The sequence below is a fragment of the Lissotriton vulgaris genome, chromosome 4_1, assembly GCF_964263255.1.
Source record: "Lissotriton vulgaris chromosome 4_1, aLisVul1.2, whole genome shotgun sequence".
In the NCBI taxonomy this organism is placed as follows: Eukaryota; Metazoa; Chordata; class Amphibia; order Caudata; family Salamandridae; genus Lissotriton; species Lissotriton vulgaris.
In genome coordinates this window covers 412,828,987-412,837,715 of record NC_141691.1, presented here as the reverse complement: position 1 = coordinate 412,837,715, position 8,729 = coordinate 412,828,987, and the positions used below count along the sequence as shown (strand labels likewise).

At 46.1% G+C, this 8,729-nt stretch overlaps 1 pseudogene; it reads right to left on the bottom strand.

Annotated features, from left to right (window-relative positions):
• Positions 1–7,157: 7,157 nt before the first annotated feature.
• Positions 7,158–8,462, bottom strand: LOC147718818 (protein NDRG1 pseudogene; annotated as a pseudogene).
• Positions 8,463–8,729: the final 267 nt, after the last annotated feature.

Sequence of the window (8,729 nt, the reverse complement as noted above, 5' to 3'; positions counted from 1 at the left end):
CTCTCCCTCTCACATAAACGACTGCATGGGTAACTTCGCTATGCAAGCGGCTCGCGAAGACGCAAAAATCCCCGCGAACACGCAAAAAACCCGGCGAACACGCAAAAAAAACCTGCGAACACGCAAAAAACAAAAATCCGCAAATTCGCGAATTTTGCGGATCGCGAATTCGCAAATCCGCAAATTCGCAGATCGCGAATTCGCAAAATTCGCCCATGCTTAGTTTCTACCAAGCGGGGCAAAAAGTCCCCCGGCTTTCATCATGGCCTCTGCTCTTAGTATAATGCTACTGCTTTTAAACGTGCTATAAATCATATCAAACACAATTGTCGTAGGTTGGAACGAATACAACCTGTTGAATAACTAATCCTCCTGATCAATAGATGCAGAAGCAAATCTAGAAAAAGATGCAAAAAACCAAATTAAAATCAGTGTGATAGACATACTGTATGTAAATGCATAACAAGCACCATTACCATTGCGAAATTAAATGCACAGTCATACTGAATTAAAATATTGTTCTCACCCAGCTTGACCGGGGACTGGACCTCACCTCACCTGGACCGTGCTCAGGTATCAAGAGGCCCCACTCTGGTGGACAACAGACAAAGAACCCAGGGTAAACAGCGATAATTGAACTCTCAAATTTATCAAAATACCACTAGGTTACCAAACTAGTCTCTTGTCCACATATAGGTACGTCCAAAATGGCAACTCTCTCTCATCTAAACAAGTTCCAATAGCGCATGTGGGTTACATCATGTTTGAGGGTAAAAGAACACTTCAGATGGGATCAGCACCTTTCAACAATACTGTTCTAACTAATGGAGACCCACTCGCATTTAAAATTATCAGCTAAAATGAATGATTGAACTCAGTTGAGGTAAAGCCTTTCATAATGAAAATTCTCGTATTATTAACACATAAGTACAAACTGCCCACATAAATGTTCAAAAGGCATTCCTAAGCTCAATCAACAATACATCATAGACTATGCCCAGAATGTCTTGTCACTGAAAGGAGTGTTATAAAAGCCAGTAGACAGGAAAGACACTTATATCCCTACGTGTGCTAGTGCAAAACCAATCGTTTCCATAAATGCAATACCCAGCTCTAAACTATACAAAATGGGCAAACGGTGGTGTGCATACTATAGCGCCTTATCTTACCTGTCCGTCGGTGCCTCAAAGCTCACGCCTGAGTCTTTGGGGGAGGCACCGAATGGCAGTTTCAGGCGTTTTTTAAGTGCACAGCCAAGGGCACTCTTTAGTGTTAATGCGCACCGTTCGTCATTCATATTAGAACTAATGTGCACCAGGCACTGCCAAATCGCATACCTGGTGATCGCTGGCCTGGAAAATGATCCCTGATCTGAAAATAGGCTAGTAAATGCTCATTGTTCCACAAATAACTACAGCGGAATGATATTTGAAAAACGATGCCATGTCGAACTACAGGATGACGTCAGCGCGAATTCAGGAAACTGTTCCAGCTCTCATTACCAGACAATGCAGCTAAGATTTAATCTTTTACTAATGGATGCATAAGATATTCCCTATGTAAATTCGTTAGCCAAGGGAGTTTAATATGCGCCAAATAGTCTAAGATCTGCGCATCCATATCACCAGTTCTAGAGGCATACAAGGAGTAGTATTGTCGAAATCTGTCTGCGATGTATAGTGATGTTGTAATGGGTTTCCCCTGTTCATCATTAATTAACGTCACCTCCGCTTTCTCCTTATGCTTTCTAAGCAGTGAGGCCAAAACCGAGCTTAGATGCTTGCTCTCTCCATATGTTTGGGCCGTGGCATATTTGCCTAGGTTTTTGAGTTCTGAGTCTGCGGTATCATGAAACTCACTGAGCAACTCCCGAAGCTCCCCCTGTGCCTGAGCATCAGCGGCCGATTGCTGTCTGCTTTCTAGAACTTAAATTCTTTTTTCCAGGTCCGCAAGCCGGTTTTCCAATGCTTGGAGGACACCAGAATGTTTGGTCATAGCAATGACCCTTATGTACACTTTGAAAGCTTCCCACACAACAGCGCCGGTGTCCATAGTCCCTATATTATGCTCAAAAAAGCTTTCCATCGCCTCCGCCATATCAGCCTTGCAGGCAGAGTCTAGTAGTGAGTAAGGAGGGAATCTCCATGTGAAGGGAGGGATGCGTTTACATGGGCACTCCAAGACCAAGAGCATAGGTGAGTGCGGGGCAGCACCTCTCAGGCCCAGACCCATGCATACAGATCTTCAGAAACCAACCAGTAGTCTATGCGGGTGCGCAAGTTGTGGTATGAAGAATAATGAGTATATCCGCACCCTCCCCAAGATCTCGTTCACCACAAAACCAATAGAGCCAATTGTGCCATTGCCCCTGTATATGCTCGGGCCGTCGAGGTCAAACGTCTCTCCGGGCCTCCTGATCTGTCTAATTGTGGGTTTAATACACAGTTAAAGTCCCCTTCCCACAATTGGTGCGTCCGCTCATACCGTCCCATCTTTCTAGCGATCCCTTAAAAAAAGTCTGGGTTATCGTAGTTCGGCCCGTATATGTTAACCACAATTATGTCTATGCCCTTCCCACTACATCTCGTGATCACATACCTCCCATCAGTGTCCATTTCCAATGGACAAAGTTGCAGCCAAGATTTCGGGTTCAGCCAAGTGATTACTCCTCGAGCATTAGATGTAAACCCCGCTGCATGGATGTTCCCAGGAAGCCCCCTGCAACTCAGCATTTAACTGGTAAGCGGGAGATGGGATTCCTCTAATAATGCTATGTCTATCTTTTGTCTAGTGAGATATGCCATAACTTTCCTCAACCCCCTGTAGTCATTCAGACCTCGAGCATTCCAGGTCATTATATTAAGCATATTGGGTAGTTCCTGCGTCATGTGTTTAGACATTGTGGCTTGGCGGAGAAGAAACGAGAGACTCACATTAAGGTTCTTACTAGTGATTTTATTGACTACAAAGATGCGGGGGCATTAACGTTATGGATACTCCCTCTGTTGTCCATTATGTCCGGTTCAGGACGGCCGTTCAGTACTTTCTCTTTTCTCAGAGAGGATATCCTGCTGGAAGTTCCCTCGATATTTCAGCTCCAGCCCGGTACCTTTGTTTATCTGGGAAGCACTCCAAACAAAACAAAAGGACAAAACAAAAAAAAGGATGTCAGGAGGGATTTTATGTCTCTTTGGTTTAGTCTGGGGTAGGGAGTGAGGGGGAGGTATTACCCACTACCAGCACCCTTGCTTTTCGGGGTCTACACACTTTGATAGTGATTATGTGCGGTTCCACCAAACACAACTCCGTGCTCCTCAGTGCCCCCTGCTGCCCCCACCCGTCATCTCCCTAGAATCTCAAGCCCCTTTTCCCCACAAGGTTCCTAGGCGGCCCCATACTTTGCAAATTCACGTCCCTCCGGGAATGTGGTTGGTGTCTGCGTGATGCTGGGTAGGGTTCGGCTCCCGCTTTTTCTCCAACTCGGTACCAGGTCGTCTCCCGGGATCTGGTTCGTCTTTCACCTTGGCTCGACCACTCACCGCATCTTGGGTCCCAGGTGCAATGAAGAAAGTCTTCACAGCTCCTCTTCTCTCTGGGTCTCCTTCTTCCACCACGGGAGCTTGCGAAGTCTGCCATCAGTGTCCCGCCTCTTCCTCCTTCAAAGACGCGATGATCATGTGATCCGGTCACGTGATCGGTCGGTTGTTCCCCGAGAGAGAGTCTCTTAAAGGGAAAGCTTAGTTCTTCTTCCATGGGGGGGTGTCTGTGAACAAAGGAGAGGACACAGAGAAATGTAAGGGGGGAAGCGGTCTGCAGTAATGTCCTCAGTCTCTGCTGTATGCTGCATCACCCTGTTACAGACATGCAGACCTTCTAACCCATCTCTCTTTTGTCTGTGTGGCTCTCTCCGCCACCATGCTAAGCTGTGCTCTATGCGTGATCCAAGTGTTGTTCTCTGAGTCGCTGCCAACATGTGCCTCATGTCTTTTCGTCCCCACACCCCCTCCCACGACTCGCATACCCCAACTCTGCAATGGCAGAATCCCACTAACCAACCCAATATGTCTAACAATTGTTCTGCATAAACTGTCTGAAACAATGAACAGAAAAGAAAACTGAAAAGTTTAAAGTTGTGATGCACACACTGGGGCAGATGTTGCCTGGGTCCTGCACCTGCACCTGGGCTGCCCACAGTGGTAGTCTCCGGTAAGCCTATGATTTGGATGTTGCTTCTCTCAGAGCGAGCTTCCAAGTCTTCTGCCTTATCTTGAAGGGTGGTCAGCAATTTCCCCATCTGTTTTTGCTCTGTGCTGAGTTCTGTTTGGGCCTCCTCAACTTCCGTGACTCTGCATTCCGTCAAATCCTGGCATTCCGCTTGTTTATCCATACGATCAGTGAGACGGTCCATGCGACGTGCTAGAGAGTCTATCTTACTATCTATTTAGTACAAACTTTTTTGTAGACTTTTTTGCATTGAAGCCAATAAAGCAAGGATGTCCCCCCTCCCCTACAACTGGATCTGTATCTTGTGCCTCCGACCCTCATCAGGATCCTGCTCCCAATGTCTGGATTTCCGTTGAACAAACTTAAACTTAGGCTGGGTTTAGGCCACTTTTCCCATGGCGTCTCCCCTCCAGTGTCGCCGAGGCCTACTGTGTCAGAGCACCGCTCCTCACCCCAATCTTTTGTAGCAAAGCACAGACAAGGTCGGAGCACTACCAGGTGTCCGGCGTTGAAGTAAAGCACCAGCACTTTCCAGAACAAGGGCGCAGGAACTAGGGGGGGAATGCGGAAACACAGCTAGAGGGACTCCTCTTCTGCAGCCGGCCCTTGGGTGTCATCCGCTCTACCAACTCTCCCCGTCTTAACTGCCACTCGCAAGATAGTTTGCGCAAATCAAAACCAGCGCACTCCCCTGCAGCCGTGGGTGGGTTAGCTGTGTTTGTATTATATTGGGTCCACACCTGCAAATAGACTCAACACAGTTCGGGTCTGTTCAACCACAAATCACTGTCACCATCCCTCGCATAAAGGCATGGAGTAGGGCTGCGGCCTTCACCCTATCCGGCCACTTGCAGCAATCCAACAGCCACTGTCCCAGGGCTATCATGTACATTAGTCCAGGAGTGCAGGGGGCTTCCGCCCCACAGCCGCTATGCCGTCTGTCGCTGTGTGAGGCCTTGGGGAGCACCCACCAAAGATCCCAGAAGTGCAGAACGTCGCACTGCATTGTAAATTGGTGCACTCAGTCGGTCCCTGTGCCTGCTCACCAGCCCGGCACCCTCCGATCGCACTGCAGCTCTGCTACCCCAGACCTCCTCACCTTCAGAGTGCGGCCTGGAATGCCGCTCGAGCAGCCAGGCTCTCAGCGCTTAAAATGGCTGCGGCCGGACCTTCCGCAGCAGTGCCTCCCGCGGCGAGAATCACCTCCGCCGCCCAGGGTTGATGCGAGGCGCAAGGATTTAGGAAGGCGGGGAGGGGGGGGGGCAATAATACTAGGACCTCCGGCATGGGCGTAGGAAGTGTGGGGGACGCGGGGGACATATCCCCCCCAGATTTTGTAGTGGGGGGGACGCGGGGGACAAGGGTGGTGGGGACGAGGGGACAAAAGAATTTCCCCTCTCTCTCCTGTCTCTGGCAGAGCCATTGGTATGTCAAAGTGCGAGTGCTTTGACGTGCTAATGGCCCTGTACTTGACCACCTGTGACCTTCCCTTTTGTTACGCAGCAAAAGCTACAGGAATGTTTTCACACCTCTCCCACGCCGCCACCACTGCCTGCCATCTGCACTTCCAGCACAAAGGAAGAGAGGTAGTTTGTTGATTGATGACTGCAGGGCCGGATTTAGAGTTGGTTGCGCCCAGTGCGACCATCTCTGTGGGTGCCCCAAAAAACTTTTTTATTTCGAGTTATGCGGGAAAACAATGCTGGTGTTATTTCTTGAATAAATACAAGTTTCTCATCAACAGCATTTCCCTCACTCCCATTTATATCTGCCGTAAACAAATCTAAAATGATCCTGCTGAATTGGAACTGTCATACTGGAAGTCAGACAGGGCTTGCGTAATCCTAACATTGAAATACTAAGGCTCTCATTATAATGTGAGACAAAGCTCGGTATTTACAGATATATCCAACCCCAGCATTTTAGAAAAATATGGCTTAGTAACAAAAAACAAACAAAAAAAAATTATGGCCATTGCCTAAGAAGTGAGCATTTGCGGTATGTGTAAATAGGTTTCTCTACAAAACGAGCGTTTTAGAATCATCCTATCTGCAGGTTACTGGCTGTCAACTAAAATGTAAACCTTGCATCTAACCATTTAGAAACATACTGGCATGCACAAGTCATACTGTAGTAGTGATAAGTTGCTTAATTTCATCTTTCGCTGTCATGAGATGGAATGCGGCAGAATATATAATCTTATTGGCTATAAACATTCCGCACAATATTAGAAAGAACTGTATGGCGTGCCACCTACTGTAGTAGGAATGATTCGCTAAACATACACATAAGTTCAAATGTTAGTAGTAATGCCATGGAGATCATAGTGCTTTAATACATTTTAAATTCCAGATGGCTAAAAATAAAAACAGATTTAAAGACGTCACCTTATGATACATTCAAATGCATTGGAGCGTTTAGTTTTGCGTTAGGAATTTGCACACTGTGTGCAAAGATTTGATTTTTCAAAAAATAAATCAACGTTAATTATCAATATTATAATAATGTACATATATATATATATATTCAGTATAGAAAATAGGTATACTATTTAATTAGAAAAGGAACAACTTTTTAAACAGTGTAGTATGTGTAATTAATTATGTACATGAGAGTCTGAAACTCAAGGTTTAGGTGTTCCATAACTTAAATAAGTAACCGTCATGCATTGCTGTTCGGGGACAAAAAGCTCACACGAGCAGGCGACTAACTTTAAACAGGAAGACAAGTGAATGGGTCATGCAAAATTGGTTTCCATATCATCTGTACAACATTTGGCAAATGTTTTAAGCTTTGGCATCGGTTACTGAGTGATAAACTCCAGGTATTTACGATGACTTATAACAGTGTTCTGACTAGCTAGCCAAACAATTATTTTACTCGGTCCCTGCAAACCTCTGGCCAGTCACGATCTTCGTAAAAAAAAAAACAATCCGAGATGCAATGCACAGTGGTCAGTCATTTAGTAGTAGAGCTGAAATATTAGTACGCTGAAGACTGACTTAGCAAGAGGCTTCCATGGGTGTAGCGTTACTACCAGAGTTGGGAGTGAGATTGGAGTTTGTGTGACTTCTGTTGCCATCAGAATTTTGAGTTCTGCTTCGGTTGCCTTCGCTGGTGTGAGAACGGCTTCTTGAACCCTCTCCAGTATGGGATCGGCTTCTATTGCCTTCCATTGACGTTACACTGGACCCAGAAGCTGTGCGGGACCTCATAAGCCGGGTCATACTTGCTGAAGGCATGTAACCCATGCCTTGAACGAAGTATTTAAATGCTTCTGCAAGTTTTGCTGGCTGAACAACTTGTGGGAATCCTCCACAGTCTGACATCTTTAAGAGTGTGGTCTATGTAGGATCCAGTTTTGAGGTGCACTCCACCACTGCATCAACAGCAGGGGAATTATCACCAACAACGAGCAACGATGGGCACTTAGGAGTATTATTAGGTCCTCCAGGAAACGGGCGCTCAATTTCTAGATCTCTTCGGCTGTTATAGGACTTGAAAAAAATTTGAATATTGTCTCGGTTTATGCCATTCAAAATATGTTGGCGATAAGTCACGATCAGATCGTGGTTGTTGTGGATTTCCTCCTTTGAAAATAAATGTGATATGACCATATCCGGAAGTGCATGAGTCCACCAGAAATTTTAGCTGCTGCCCAGTCCATCCAACCCTCAGCGTAGGGGTTGATGTTAATAAGAACAAGTCCTTCCACTATTGACGGATGATTGAGAGCAAATCTGGTTAGGACATAGGCGCCTGCTCCAATTCCCATTCCAATAATGCTCTTTAAACCAAGTTGTTGAACAACTCCTGGAAGCATCTCAGCAAGCTGATCCATAGAAGGATAGACATATCCAGCTGGGAAAGATGGCGCACCCTCTTGTTGACCCGGAGCATCCACGTGACAAACTGAAAAATGCTGTGATATTTCCTGCATGTCTTCAAAATTGAAGAGCGGATTGAAACAGGTTTTATGATTGAGTCCTATATCGTGGTAGGTCAAGATGACAGGTCTGTTAACCTTTGGGGTCCCACACATTGTAACATGGAGGATTCCATGTGCTGTTTCAATGCTTTGCTCCTGAATTTCGAGCTCTGGAAAGATAACCGAGATTCCCTCTTCTGTTATCAGAGGTCTAACCTCGGTCACATCCTCAAGTACGATCAAAATTGTGGATCGTGTGATTCTCTCAGACCGCTACTGTGGAAACTGCCCTGTCCGTAGTACACTTTCCCAGGACGACTGTACAAATGCTGGTGTAATGCTAATTAAGGGACTCAGATTTATGGTGCTCTGAGCATATGAGATGTAAACTGTGCCATTTACTTCATTCCTGAACACAAGAAAGGTATTTGAGCTAGAGGCATACAAAGTAAAGGAATAGAAAGAGGTGCCCAGAATGCATTAGGCACACACTGCTGAAAGGCATTGTGCGGCACACACAGTGACAGGTGCAAGTCTACGTGAAGCACAGCTAGTGCATGGTACTTAAATCAATGAG